At 41.0% G+C, this 15,506-nt stretch overlaps 1 protein-coding gene across 1 annotated transcript in view; it reads right to left on the reverse strand.

Moving 5' to 3' along the window:
• LOC141084627 (cadherin-12-like) overlaps positions 1–15,506 on the reverse strand; it is a 1,440,185-nt gene that overhangs the window by 1,371,560 nt on the left and 53,119 nt on the right. The window lies entirely within an intron of this gene.

A 15,506-nucleotide genomic window follows, 5' to 3' on the forward strand; every position in this document is an offset into this window, starting at 1 on the left:
CCTTTGGCATGATTTGCCTATATATATATGTGTGGAGTATATTGCATCTACAGAGTGATTTAATTCTTTGTGGTATCATATATCTATATTGATTCCATAGGGTTTTATCTATTATCACATTGTGGCCAGTGTATACTTTTACAAGGGCTACATATGTATTCAACGAGATTGTAAAAGTATATTGTTGCCAGTTTATATCCTCACAATGATAATATAAATACTTAATAAAATTGCAATTCTGATCAAGTATTATATTATACATGGGTTATATGTTGGCTATATATGTAGCACCATGGACTCTATTGTCATGTTCTATTGGGGTTTTCTTCTTTTCTCCCCCTTTCCCCTTCCCCCCCTTCTTTTTCCCTTGTTCCCTTTTCCTTTCCTTCTATTTTCTTTTCCTTTTTCCTTTCTTTTCACTCCTCCCCCTTCCTCCTTCTTTTCCCCCCTCCCTTTCTTTCCTATTCTTTCCTTCCTTTTCTTTTTCCTCTCCCCCCTTTTCCTCTTTTTTCTTTCTTTCTTCCATTATAGGAATATTAGGAAGATCATCCGTTTAAAATGAAGATCCAATGTTACCCTTTTCTTTTCTCCTATTCCCTTCCCTTTTTAATTCATATTGTGATGTTGTTTGTTTGTAGTTGTTCCATTTGGGTCTTTTGCCCTATTGTAATATGTCCGCCGGGGTTACAAGTGCCGCGCATGCGCGCCCGCAGCTCCTTCTGTATGATGTGCCCAGCCAGTGTCGGGCATCGGATCACGTGGGCCCGCGTGTTTCCGGCCGCGTCAGTGGTGGGAGGCGCTTCTGCAGTGGAGCTGCGGGCGGTGTGTCCGCGGCACTTCCGGTGAGCACACATAAAAGTGTGCACCATGCATGTCTTACTCATGCCCCCTGAGGAAGGAGCCCTAGAGCTCCGAAACGCGCGTCGGGGAGTCGAGCAGTCCGCCCGGTCATCCTGAATTAGTGAGGTAATATTACGCTGTGAAGTAACCCTTTCAGGGTTGGCTATATGTATGCCTGACAGTGTTGGGAATTTTCCCTGTGTTTCCTTACGAACAGCCTCTCTTACCTCTTATTGATAGGTCCTTTCAGGCACTCTATTTACCTCCTTATCTTCTATAAATTATGAATATAAGTTATGGTTTATTCTGGAACTGGGTTTGACTGGGGCTAGACTGCTTGATTTGCACTTTGCACTATTTGCACTTTGGTTGCTACTTGCATATGTCCTCCAGTTGTCCTCCTTTGTCCTTTGTCTAATAAAGATGTTTAATACTTTAATACTATGGATCTATAGTCGCATTTTCTCTGTGGTTTTCCACATCCCTCACTTTGTCAAATTTCAGTAGCTTCTCCACCTATTGTTTAAAAGTGGAAATACCAAACCTTTTAAAATTATTTTTCATATTTTACTAAATTATAAACAATTGATAATATTTATTAAGAAAATGAAAACATTAATTCTTTACATTTTTTCAATAGCAGAAAGAAAAATTTTCTTGATGGCACCTTCCCTTTAAACTTAATAAAAAAATATGTATATATATATAAAAAAAAGATGCATGCATAAAAATAACTTTGTGCAGAGAAGTCAAAATTTTATTAGCCCATGTGGACAATGCGACCTCATAAATAAATAGATAGATGAATAGATATATATATATATATATATACACTGTATATATAGATAGATTGATAGCAGATAAATAGAAATTGGTAAATAGGCAGGAAGAATCTAATAGAAGAGACAGTCTAATAATTGGTAAATTTGACGTAGCTCCTAATACAATGCACTCACATGCTAATGCTTTCTATTAACATTTTTATTTTCCCTGCAATTTGTGCATCTGATGAAGGCCCAATTAACAGGGTAGAAACGTCTTTTCTGGGGGGATTGTTTGAAAATATACAGTGCCTTTTGATTAGCATTTAATAATAGAGTGCACACTTGTCATTTTCTAAAAAACACTTTATTTTGATGGTGCTGCAGTTTACTTATTATACATATTAAGAGTATTGAAGCCTTTCTATTCTTTATCATTAATATAGGTGATTCAACTACAGTTGTAATAGAACTTATCTAACCAAAGTTAAAAATCAACGTGTTTTTTTTTTGCTATCTCTAATAATCCCTTCATGGTCATTTTAAATGAGAAAAGGTGAAAATATATACCTTACTTAGTAGCTTGTTCTAACGCTGACAGCTTTTTACACACATTAGCGAAAAAAGTGTCAAATGTGTTAAAATGCTCACATTACGAAAATAAGGCTTCAAACCACCCAGGATTTTGAGAGCCTTCTATCACAAGATAATTACCTTTTATACTTGTCTTGTATTAAATTTTCAATGGGTATTACCTTGTTAAGGCGCCTTCACAAGATAACACAAAAGTAAATGTCATTCACTGGCACATGTGTACTTTGGCTTAACAGTTAAAGTCATCCATATAGAAATCTACATGCTTTTTAAAATGATCAAGGTCACTGTATTTTTTTTTTAATCTTAATATTCTCCTTGGGTTCTGTAAATTATTTTCCTACATTTTTGAGTCTATTTTAATATTTAAGCTAAGATTTAACATTTAACTTTATAGATTTTTTTTTACTTCTTATCTGTGTCATATTTTCTAACGGATTAGCCCAAAGAAAAAGTTCTTAGATGAAATAGTGGATGATTGCTCCTGTCAGCATTAATGAGCATGCTTCAGGCAAAGCTCTAACTATTGAGCTAGTTCAAAAAACTAAACCGATGACTCTCAATTGCCGCTGATGACTAGGTAAAGTAAATGTGCTTAACCTTAGCTTTTTATAGGAACTAAATTAATCCGAGTGCCAGGTTAAATGAAAACAAGGTAATAGCTGGCAATTAAAGATGTTGATGTGTAATTCAGGCATTAAAAAGAAATTAAGAGAATAGCTCAATTGCTTATCCTTGAAACCGTATGTTGCAGCTGTACATTTAGTGTCCTGATCAGATTCTACTACTTAAAACGATATAGTTCCTAATTTACTGCTATAGAAGAAAATTTGAAAAGACCAATTTAAAACCCACTTTTATCCAAAAAGTTTGATGTCAACTAGTGATGAGCGAGTATACTCGTTGCTCGGGTTTTCCCATGCATGCTCGGGTGTCCTCCAAGTATTTTGGCGTGCTCGGAGATTTAGTTTTCGTCGTCTCATCCGCATGATTTGCGACTGCTAGACAGCTTGAATACATGTGTGGAATGCCTGTTTGTTGGGGAATTCCCACATGTATTCAGCCTGTCTACAAGTCGCAAATCATGCAGCTGAGACGCTGTAAACTAAATCTCCGAGCACGCCAAAATACTTGGGGACCACCCGAACATGCTCGGGAAAACCCAAGCAGTGAGTATGCTCGTTCATCACAAATGTCAACCCATAGAATTTTCCATTGGAAAACTTTTTTTAGTCCTTTGATTCTCAGATCTCCTAGCACTGTAACCCTTAATTAGAACCAAGAAAATACTGTTGATGTGAATCTACAAAGAGGAACATATTTAGGATACTTCTGATTGTCACTTACAAGATCTTTTCTTTCTCATCCTACCAGAGGCTAAGGAAATTCACGTATTTCATGGTGAGACAGCACTGACTTGGTTCGTGGACTGGGGTTGTGTGGAGTGTTACGCTTATCATGAATTATGGTTATTTAGATCTATCTCCCTTAGAACTTTGTTTCTCAAAATCCATTTTGCTTCTATCCTTAAAAATGCTTACTGCCTATCACTGACACATTCCCACTGTGAGAGATGCACATTGAAGCAATCCAAAGGTGCTACACTTTTTCTTAATAAAACAATTAAAGTAACTGGGATATGTCAGTGATTGGCATGAAGCAATTTTAAGAAGAGAAACAAAAAGGATTTTGAGAACTACCGATAATACTTTACTAGCAGCAGGTTGAAATAATTGAATAATCTGAGTGTTTTTTTCTGAATGCTTCTCGATTATATTGGTAATGCAGTCTCATTAACGGGAATCTTTCAGTAGGATTAACCATTCTAAGCTATCTATATAGGCATGTAAGTCATAAAAGTTTGAAAAAAAATATCAGCTGCTCTCTGCTTTCTTGATCTCACTGTGGGTGATTATAATTGACATATTACAGCTAGTGATGGGCAAACCTGTACCTTAAAGTCCGGACCCCGAACACGGACTTCTCCATAAATTCACAATCACATGATAGCATGGAAGACAATGGATGTTAAGCCCCCCATTCATCTGAATGGGGACTGTGTTTTAGTTCGGGTACTGATACCTGAGCCAAACTTTTCTTTAAATAATTGGCTGAACCTGCCAGACTCAAATTTCAACAGGTTCACCCATCTCTAATTGCAGGATCTAGTACATCTGCCTGTGTCTTCTCAGTGCTTCAGCTTCCACCTCACGGTCAGCCAGTGTTGCAATAGTGTTATAATACAGCAGAGCTATGAGAGCTGCAGCAAATGTGATTGTAAAGAGATAAAATTATGTTCTAGTGTTTTTTTGCTAGCTAAATGTCTCACACTGATCGTTCCCCATTATTAAAAGTATGCTCTAGTGGAAGATTCTCATGCAGATCAGTGTCCAGCCCATAGTCCTGAAAAGCTCATTTACAAATAAGAAATACCTTAATTTCTCTGAGATAAAACATTGGAGTTAAGATATCAAGGTATCATTTCTTCAGCTTCCTAAGACCTTAGGAAGATTAAGAGGGTTGCTACTAGTAACAATTTTTGTTCTTTCCTACCCTTTTTCCAAGAGCCATCATTTTCTTAAATTTATCTCCACATAGACCTTTTGAGGGCTTGTTTTTTACAGGAATTCCCGCAAGAGTGCAATGGGTTATCACTGGCCTCTATTCCTTCCAATTATTAGATTACTTTTCAGTAGAGTAAGGAATTAAATAAAATATAACTTTTAATTATTACCATAAAGTTAAGGCCACATACTGTACAACAATTCAAACAAGCCATAAAGTGCTAGTGCTCATGAGCTCATGACAACCAGTGCTCATATAAAAATGGTTTGGTCTCACCAATGTAGCTTTCCATGCTAGATGCAGAAGACATGAGGCGGAGGGAAACAATGATGGCAGAGGGGAGATTAATTACCAATTCTTTCCTTATAACTCCGTGTCGTGCCCTGCAATGCTCCCACACTTACAAAGGCACTACTCAAGTATAGCTTGTTCAAGATTATCAACAAAAAGTTTGTGTAGCCTCCCAATGCATTTTACCATCCATTCAGGGGTTCATCATGGGGGGATTTTGTTAATGGAAATATAGCTTGGTCTCTTTCAGTGGTAAGAAGTACCAAAAATAGGCCCAATTTGTGTGTTAATGCCCCTACATGATATTCAGCCCACCTACCGTCTATTGCTTTTATATTTGCCAAATCCACCTCCCACTACAGTGGCATCTGATGCTATTTCCAGTCCCGATACTCAGATCCACCCACCGGGAAGGCATTCCGCGATTGTAGTCAGGTTTTCCGGTCTTCATGCGATCATGTCACTGGAAACACTGTAACTTCCGGTTTTTGGAATGCATGTTTGAGATGCATGCAATTGCATAGTGTAACTTCCGGTTTAGCGGTGAAATACAAGGTTGCAATGGATCTATCCCACAAAAACTCCTGTGGTGGTGATATAACTGTACTTCAGGCATTTAATGTCAACCGTGGGGTGTCCATAGCAACCACACTGCCATATACATAGGGGTTTCCCTATAATGGCAGAATTAGCCCAAAATAATCACTCCTCTCATCCATTCCCTACTGACTGTATCCACAGTCAGTCCGTGGTTAGAGAGAGATATGAGCAGAAGAGGCTAACCTGAGATAAATGCTGTAGATACAGCTCAGTATAATTATAAAATTGGCTATAATAAACCTATATAGGTCTGTTTTAACTGACCAGTTTAAAGTGTACAGATTCTCCAGTACCAATAGATGAGAATAAGATAAGAAAATACTTAATATTGATAATGAAAAGGGAAGGGGGAGCAAGGAGGGGTGTGAGAAAGACTTAGTATTTACCCCTAGAATTGGTTTACCTCTTGTCTTATTGGGGCACAAAATTACCTTGTATTAGGAGGCTGTTTATTTAAAAGTGTGAGGTAGGAAAAAACCTACAGTATTGTTACAGTCAAGGGGGAGCTCTTCAGGAGTCTGTTCTATTACAATTGAATCTCCTAAAGAAAACAACTATAATTGAGTTGTTCATTCAGACTCCAAGATTGCTGTTTGTCCAAACATAAGATCCTTCGAGACTCTCTCTGCAATACCATTCTATCGAAATCTCCTCCTCTCATTGATGGTTTTATCTTGTCAATACCCATAAATGTAATCATTTTGTTGTCCCCCCATGTTATCCATTGATATGTTTTGCCAGTGGTGTATCCCTTTCCTTTTTGATTATCCCCAATATGCTCCCCCACCCTCTCCTGAATTCCCTGCTTGTTTTGTGCAGAACAAGCTGTAACGTTTAATGACACAATTCATTTTATCACAATATATTGAACAACGGTAAAAAAATTCCAAGTGAGGTGAAATTGCAAAAAAAGAGAATTCTGGCATTGTCTTTTGGGAATTGTTTTTACGGTGTACATGGTGTGTTAAAAATTACTTGTCAAAATTATTCTCTTCATTGGTAAGACTATGGTGATACAAAACTTGTCCAGAATTGTAATGTCAAAGGTGAAAAAAAAATCAGAAATGAAAAAAAAGACATTTTTGATTACGTTGCCATTTTCCAAGAACCGCAATACTTTCATTTTTTTGGTTGACCGAGCTGTCTGGGGCCTTATTTTTCGCAGAACAACATGACTTTTTTTTATTAAAGATGCACTTTCATTACATTTTTTATTCTTTAAATGTGTGTGTACTGTACAGTATATGCATGTAATGTAGTGTGAGTGTATTAACATACTCACAGCTGTGCTCTCCGGTGTTCAGCGCCATTCATCTTCTCTTCTAAATGATGTCACTGCTCTACAGACTGTTTGGGTCATGATGTGTTAGCCATAAGAGACCCAGAAGAGACTTTTGCAATATAAACCTATATAACATAAGAGCAATGTTCCATAGAATTACATTATAAAAGAAAATTCCGACTCACGCATGGAACATAGAGTGAGCTGGCTAGTCTCAACTGCGGTGACGTCAAATGGCATTTTGAATTTTTTTTTCTGTTTACAATGTTTACGTATCTGGTTAATTTTCTATAGACTTTTCTGAATGCAGCTATACAACATATGTGTAATTTTTTATTTTTTTTAATAGGTGAAAAGAGAGGGTGATGAGTATTTTAAACTTTTTTAAAGAAATGTTCCTATTCTTTTAATCTTTTTTTATTTTTCATTGTAGTTGTTAGTCCCCTTAATGGACTAGAACATGTTATACCCTGATATCTTGTGCTATACACAGAAAGACCACAGTCTTTTTTGAAGCTCATCCATAGATTGAATTTCAAGGGAGCTCCATAATTTCAGGCATGGAAGTCTTCAGTGGACCCATTGCTGTCATGGCAACCCATTGGCATCCTACAGTTACATCATGGGAGTGTAATCGGTGCGTAGAATGATGCACCCTCTGGCACACTTGTTAATGCCTTTGACAAAGATTGACAGCTGCACTTAACATGGTTACCGTCCACTCCACCCACATCTCAGAGTCAAGTCCTGGTTGTGACACTCAGCCATTATCTGACAGATATGGGGTAAGTTCACCTCATGACCCTGCTACATATTCATACACCCGCTACCCATTTGTGTTGTACATATATGGCAGATGTTGGTAAGATCTTAAGAATGCAAAACTAGGCTGCTTTAGTTTTTTTACTAATTATTGTTGATTATTGTTCTACAGTTAATATAGAGGTATTTTTGGAATGTGTATACTGTCGGTATGTGACTTTTGGGGTGACTCCATAAAAAGGATGTCACAATGATGAAGCATCCTTCATAAAAAGGATGTCACAATGCAGAGGCACAAATGTGACCAGTAGATGTATGGAAGTAAACAAAATGGACACTGACTCGTGCTGCTACTCTTACCCTCTAATGTAAGTAAAAATGATGAATGAAGAAAGATTTGGTGTCTATCATTTCTTTTTGTAACTATAAAGCTTTATTTCAAGCTCCCTGAGGACGATTTAGGAAGTGTTTTGCTCAGTGCTCCACTGCAAGCATTACCGGTCGGATTGGTAATTTTTGGTGGTGGATAGTTATAGTTGTAGTCACTCTTAGGCTTAGGATTTGTTGGCACTGCAATTTCCCTGTTTAGACACTCAATGAATTATACTGGAGATTTTCTTATTTAACACAAATTTAAGTGCAATATATAATTGTAGTAAGATAAAGTTGAAGTGTTAAGATTACAAATCTTTGAAATAGTGAGTATTAATTTGGCAAATTCACATCTGCATAGAATTTGTACAGTTTCTCTTTTTCCTGGATCAGCGCTTACGTGGTGGTGATCAAAACCTAATTTCTGTGCTGTCAGCAAATTGTTGACCAATATTCCTTCAAAAATTAACTTAGCTTATTTCATATATGTAAAGTCAGGACTAACTTACACACCTATATACTGAGCTAAAAAATTAACATTAGACTCTAAAAATGTATTCAGACATGTGTAATGAAATAAGTTTTATTTGAAGGTCAATAATTGATTTATTGGTTTAATGGTTAACTAACAAAATAAAAAGTTGTCCCTTTTCTAGCGGATAGGAGACAACCTACTGATCACTGGGGTCCAAGTGCTGATACCTCTGCAATTCCAAGCAGAGCACAAAATCCCAGGGAAGCCCTAGGCAGAGCCTCACCTTGAGTGATGCAAAGGTGACCATGTTCGACCTTCTCTCCATTCATTGTCTACAAAATTGCCAAAAATAGCTGTATTTAATGGTCATATGCCTATGTCAGTGATCACTGGAGGTTGGAAATTGGCAGGGATCCAAGAAGAAATATATTAGGGGATATATTAAATTAGTATGATTCATTTTGATATTTAATAACATAGTAAGATTTTTTTTAATATAGTGGCTATACAGACTTTTAAAGGCTTAACTTCTTTGATTCAATAATCCTATGGATAGGGGCTACCCTATTAATTTGGGAATAATACTTTACAAGCCATTATTTTTTTGAAAATACCTAACATTTGTAAAAATAACAAAAAAAAGTTTAAATCATCATCACTTTACTTCTGTGTCTGGTTCTTATACTTCTCGGTGCACTAATAGAACTTACAATTCTTGCTCAAGGCCTTCCCAATAAAAAATGTAAAACCCCTACAGTCAATCACTGTTTCTTTTAAGTCACCTCTGCAGCCAGTGATTATTTGCAATAGTCAAACATCCATGTCAGGACTTCATTAGTGGAGACCAAAGACCTGCAGGGAACCTGGAAGAAATGAAACCTGAGTGGTGGGGATCTGTGAGATGAGTACGATTTCTTTTGACGTTTCATAACATGCTAAGCTGTTTTTTGGGTTAGAAAACCCTTTCAATGCTCTAACTTCTTGTGTTCAATAACCCTTTGTCATGTAATGCACTAGATGTCGCTTCACTATTTTATTAGCTACTAGCTGAAGAGCCCGACGTTGCCTGGGCATAGTAACCAACTTTGGTTAGTTATAACAAATTATAATGATTATATTTCACATAAAAAACATGCTTCTAATCCTATTCTGTGTGATACTGTCTGCTGAGCCGTGTATCTAATACTATTCTGTGTGATACTGTGTGCGGAGCTGCGTATCTAATCCTATCCTATGTGATACTGTCTGCTGAGCCATGTATCTATTCCTATCCTGTGTGATACTGACTGCTGAGCTGTGTATCTAATCCTATCCTGTGTGATACTGCCTGCTGAGCCATGTGTCTAATCCTCTCCTGTGTGATACTGACTGTTGAGCTGTGTATCTAATCCTATCCTGTGTGATACTGACTGCTGAGCCGTGTATCTAATCCTATCCTGTGTGAACCTGGGCTCCCCCTGTAGTCTGTGTCAGAGGGTGGTCTGGTTGGCACGATAATAAATTGTGTTATTTCCAGCTTTACAGAAGGACGATAACACCACAGAAGTGATAAGAATAATAGGCCTCGTGTAATGGTCAACGTGTGACTGGACACAGCGCCTCCAGCAGGGCGAATTTATGATACACGTGACTTTGGATACAGCGCCTCCAGCGGGGCGAATTTAAATAATACCGGGACGTGCAGCCGGATACACCGCCTCCAGCTGGCGAATTTAAAAAGTACACGTAAAACTGGATACCCCGCCTCCAGCTGGCGAATTTAAATAATAAGGGGAAACACAGGAACAATTACAGTGGTGGGCCCTGTAATAGGAAATAGGGACGTGGAGACCTCCTAAGCTCCCCTGAGGAAGCGTCCCTGCACTCCTTACGTTCCCTATACAGGCTCCGCACCTGTCGCCGCACGCGAACCTTATGCCCTGACTCGCCCTGAACCTAGTCCCTCGCTAGGGCATTGGCCGGTGCGGAAACTAATCCCACCACTGCACTAGATCACACATAAGGAAAGTCACAAACAGGGGAAATAGAAAACTTAGCTCTCTCTGTGCAAATGCTCCAGCACAGAGTCCAGCAACCGACTGCAGCTTTCCTCCTGAATAGCTGCCACCAAGTTCAGTAAGCGCTGCAAAGAACTCCCTTCGGTGACTCCTTCCACATCAGGACTCAGATTGAGCTGAGCAATCTCTCCAGCTCCTTCCACCACCAAGGTTGGTTGCAAATGAACAACTATCACCAACAATGATTGAATACCCTGAGACTCATTTATAGAGCCTCACACCTGATTTATAATTACAATTAAACCTACCACTAAGGTGCGATACCACTCCCCACCACCGGGCAACTTAGAATGAAAGACACCACGTGTGATAATTCCAATGGCCACCGGGGGCAATCACGTCACACATTGCACTTGACAAAGTAAAAAAAATTCACTTTGTCCAATTTAAAACTGTCAGATCATGACAGTACCCCCTCCTTAATGAGGGGCCTCTGGACCCTCAAGACCACCCCTCGTTAGGGAAACCCCTACAGCGGGGACAGCCAGACCCTGAGTTCACCCCACCATCACCTGAATTCAAATTTATGACAAACACACAGCTGGTATTGGCAATAAAGTTTATTTTGGAGGAATCACTCACCTCCACAGCACCAACCTGGGGAACGAGTTTATGTATGAGTATCTTTGTTAGGAGCTGATCAGGCTCCACAACACTCTTCCACAAGATGTTTTTTTGGTGGCCACCCATACATGCTCGTTCACACACAGGTCCGGACCTGAACGTTTATTGCACACATTCGTTATGTCATAAAATTGGTGAACTCATTCTGGACCTGATAACAGAGGCGTCCCCCTGTGTCACCACACTCACACCCCCGGACTACACCATAGGGTACACCACACTCCAACCCTTTCCACCACGAGGTCTGCCTCTCACAGGGTTAGCTAGCGGCGAGGGCTGAAACTTGCCCCTACTCTCCCGCCGCACCATCGCTGCTCTCACTGAGAGGAAGGGGTCCCCTGAAGAGAGACGGCAGAGACAGTAGTCCCAAGGCAGCAGCCCTCACACGACTGCCCCCAGCTGACTACTTCCCTTGCTCGCCAATCTATCCCCGGGTTGTGTTTTTTCATCCAGGGGAAACCTAAAACGATAGGTACTGGCATTCCCTCCAAGACGTAGCATGATAAGGACTCCTCATGATGTCCTATACGCAGATGGATGTTTTCTACGACTTGGGTAAGGCTCCCCTGGCTCAGTGGAACAGAGTTAATGGCCTGGACGCTTATAGGTTGGGCCAGCATCCTACACTTCAGGCCATGAGTCTGGACAAAACGAGCATCCACCAGACTAAATCCTGCTCCACTGTCCACAAGCACCGGTACCACCTCCGGTACCCCGCCAGCAAACACCTCTGCTGACATAATACCTTGGGAGGGCAAAATAGGAAATGTACACTCCCTGGTTGCCTTCCTCCAAACGACCAGGGGTCTGCGGCTTCTGAGATGACACTGATATTTTGGCACGTAATGGGCACACCTTAAGGAAATGACCAGTCTGCCCACACAAAAAACATGCCGACACCACTCCCTGAACTGCCCTGGGCAGGCTCCCATGAAATGGCCCGGCTTCCCACAGGAAAAGCATACCCCCCCACCATGGCGAACCCCAGGCAACCCCCTATTTGTACCAACAACACCGGGCTGCCTGGGTTCCACCAACCGTACCGGGGGGCACATTTTGTGTATGTCTTTCCCTAAGGCGTCTATCCACCCGGATGGCGAGGGACATGGCGGCCTCCAGCGACCTGGGGGCGGCATACTGCACCAGAGTGTCCTGCAATTTTGGAGACAGACCCTGCACAAATTGACTCCTAAGTGCAGGGTCATTCCACTGAGTGTTAGTGGCCCATCTCCTAAACTCAGAGCAGTACTCCTCAGCAACCCGGGCTCCCTGTTTACACCTACGGAGTCGGGATTCCGCCAGAGAGACGCCATCAGGATCCCCATACACAAGCGCCAAAGCCGCAAAAAACTTGTCCACGGACTCTAAAGATGGTGAATCGTCCAGCAGGGAGAAGGCCCAGGATTGGGGATCCCCCTTCAAAAGGGACATAATGATCCCCACCCGTTGCTCTTCACTCCCTGAAGAACGAGGACGCAGCCTGAAATATAACTAACAGGCTTGCTGAAATACCAAGAATTGATCTCTCCCTCCAGAAAACCGGTCTGGGAGAGATATCTTGGGTTCTGGCTGAGCCTGTGCCTGAATCAAACCTCCAAAGCCCACCAGCAGCTGCACTTGCTGCACCATCTCACCGCGCAGCCCCCTGATCTCTTCAGTAAAGGTCTGCATTAGGTCCATGGCTCAGCAGAAAAAATTTTTTAAGGTTGGTGATAATGTAATGGTCAACGTGTGACTGGACACAGCGCCTCCAGCAGGGCGAATTTATGATACACGTGACCCTGGATACAGCGCCTCTAGCGGGGCGAATTTAAATAATACCGGGACGTGCAGCCGGATACACCGCCTCCAGCTGGCGAATTTAAAAAGTACACGTAAAACTGGATACCCCGCCTCCAGCTGGCGAATTTAAATAATAAGGGGAAACACAGGAACAATTACAGTGGTGGGCCCTGTAATAGGAAATAGGGACGTGGAGACCTCCTAAGCTCCCCTGAGGAAGCGTCCCTGCACTCCTTACATTCCCTATACAGGCTCCGCACCTGTCGCTGCACGCGAACCTTATGCCCTGACTCGCCCTGAACCTAGTCCCTCGCTAGGGCATTGGCCGGTGCGGAAACTAATCCCACCACTGCACTAGATCACACATAAGGAAAGTCACAAACAGGGGAAATAGAAAACTTAGCTCTCTCTGTGCAAATGCTCCAGCACAGAGTCCAGCAACCGACTGCAGCCTTCCTCCTGAATAGCTGCCACCAAGTTCAGTAAGCGCTGCAAAGAACTCCCTTCGGTGACTCCTTCCACATCAGGACTCAGATTGAGCTGAGCAATCTCTCCAGCTCCTTCCACCACCAAGGTTGGTTGCAAATGAACAACTATCACCAACAATGATTGAATACCCTGAGACTCATTTATAGAGCCTCACACCTGATTTGTAATTACAATTAAACCTACCACTAAGGTGCGATACCACTCCCCACCACCGGGCAACTTAGAATGAAAGACACCACGTGTGATAATTCCAATGGCCACCGGGGGCAATCACGTCACACATTGCACTTGACAAAGTAAAAAAAATTCACTTTGTCCAATTTAAAACTGTCAGATCATGACACCTCGGTTACCACAACTGTCTACAAAGAAAACTGTTGCTGATAGCAACCAATCACAGCTCATTTTTCATCCTTTAAACAGCTCTGGGACAGCGTGGCGAGTTTTGAGTGGCGACTTTTGTGTTTCAACTTTTATGTGGTGAGGTTGGTGTATGTGTGGTGAAATGTGTGCTGAGGGTGGTATATGTGTGTTGAAGCACGTGGTAGCGTGTGGCACATTTTGTGTTTGTGTTCATCCCCGTGTGTGGTGAGTATCCCATGTCAGGGCCCCACCTTAGCAACTGTACGGTATATACCCCTTGGCGCCATCGCTCTCTTGTTCACATCTGGCAGCTGTCAATTTGCCTCCAACACTTTTCCTTTCACTTTTCCCCATTATTTAGATAGGGGAAAATTGTTTGGTGAATTGGAACGTGTGGGGTTAAAATTTCACCTCACAACATAGCCTATGATGCTCTCGGGGTCCAGACGTGTGACTGTGCAAAATTTTGTGGCTATAGCTACGACGGTGCAGATGCCAATACATACACTTTTTCCCCATTATGTAGATAGGGGCAAAATAGTTGGTGAATTGGAACATGCGGGGTTATAATTTTGCCTCACAACATAGCCTATGACGCTCTCATGGTTCAGACGTAAGTCTGTGCAAAATTTTGTGGCTGTAGCTATGACGGTGCAGATGCCAATACATACACTTTTTCCCCATTATGTATATAGGGGCAAAATTGTTGGTGAATTGGAACGCACGGGTTAAATTTTGCCTCACAACATAGCCTATAATGCTCTCAGGGTCCAGACGTGTGACATTGCAAAATTTTGTGGCTGTAGCTGCGATGGTGCGGATGCCAATCCCAGACATACACAAATACATACATACACACACATCCACACTGAGTTTTATATATTAGATAAGATAATGTTAAAAAGAAGATATACTTCCTTACAGTTAAAGGACGTGATCATTGCTCCAATACACTGCGTGACCTGCACATTATATAAATCTTACTTGTGACCTCTAAGATGTTTGCAGGCATTAATTAAGTTACCGCCAAGCAGATTTTTCACAAGGTAACAGCCATAATTTATCACGTTTTCTTTCCAATGTCATTTACATTTTTATTTCTTTTGGTAATGAGCTAAGTCTTCCATAAGCCTTCCAAATCCTCCTTTTACACAGTGACCCACAGTGATATGTTGTTTATGAAAGGTTGGCATTGTGAAGACTTGCTAATTTTTATGCTTTTTTATCTCCTCAAATATTGGCTAACCATATGGGTGTGCGAACTGAGATTTCAAACATCACTTGTCAGTATTAAAGGAAGAAATACTATCACTGATAGGATGAAAATATTCCATTCTGATCCGAAACTTGGTACTTGAAACAATGAATAGCCAGAGGAACAGGATGCAGATCAAATTCATAGTTGCGTGATAGAGCAGTGTTATTTGGATGCTGCATAACATTTGAATTATATGGTACATTGAGGAGCATCAATAGCAGTTTCTGTACACGGCACCAAAAGGACAGCATGAACTAATCATAGTGGACATATTCACAGTGGAGTAAAATTTTTCACAGCACTGCAATCATGCATCAAGTGTACACTAGATTTGCGGGACTCCGGTTCATCGGCCAAGTCAGTAGTCTCTTGCCAGTTGACTGGAAGCTCC

The sequence above is a fragment of the Dendrobates tinctorius genome, unplaced genomic scaffold, assembly GCF_039654945.1.
Source record: "Dendrobates tinctorius isolate UK_male_01 unplaced genomic scaffold, ASM3965494v1 ptg000025l, whole genome shotgun sequence".
NCBI classification, from domain to species: Eukaryota; Metazoa; Chordata; class Amphibia; order Anura; family Dendrobatidae; genus Dendrobates; species Dendrobates tinctorius.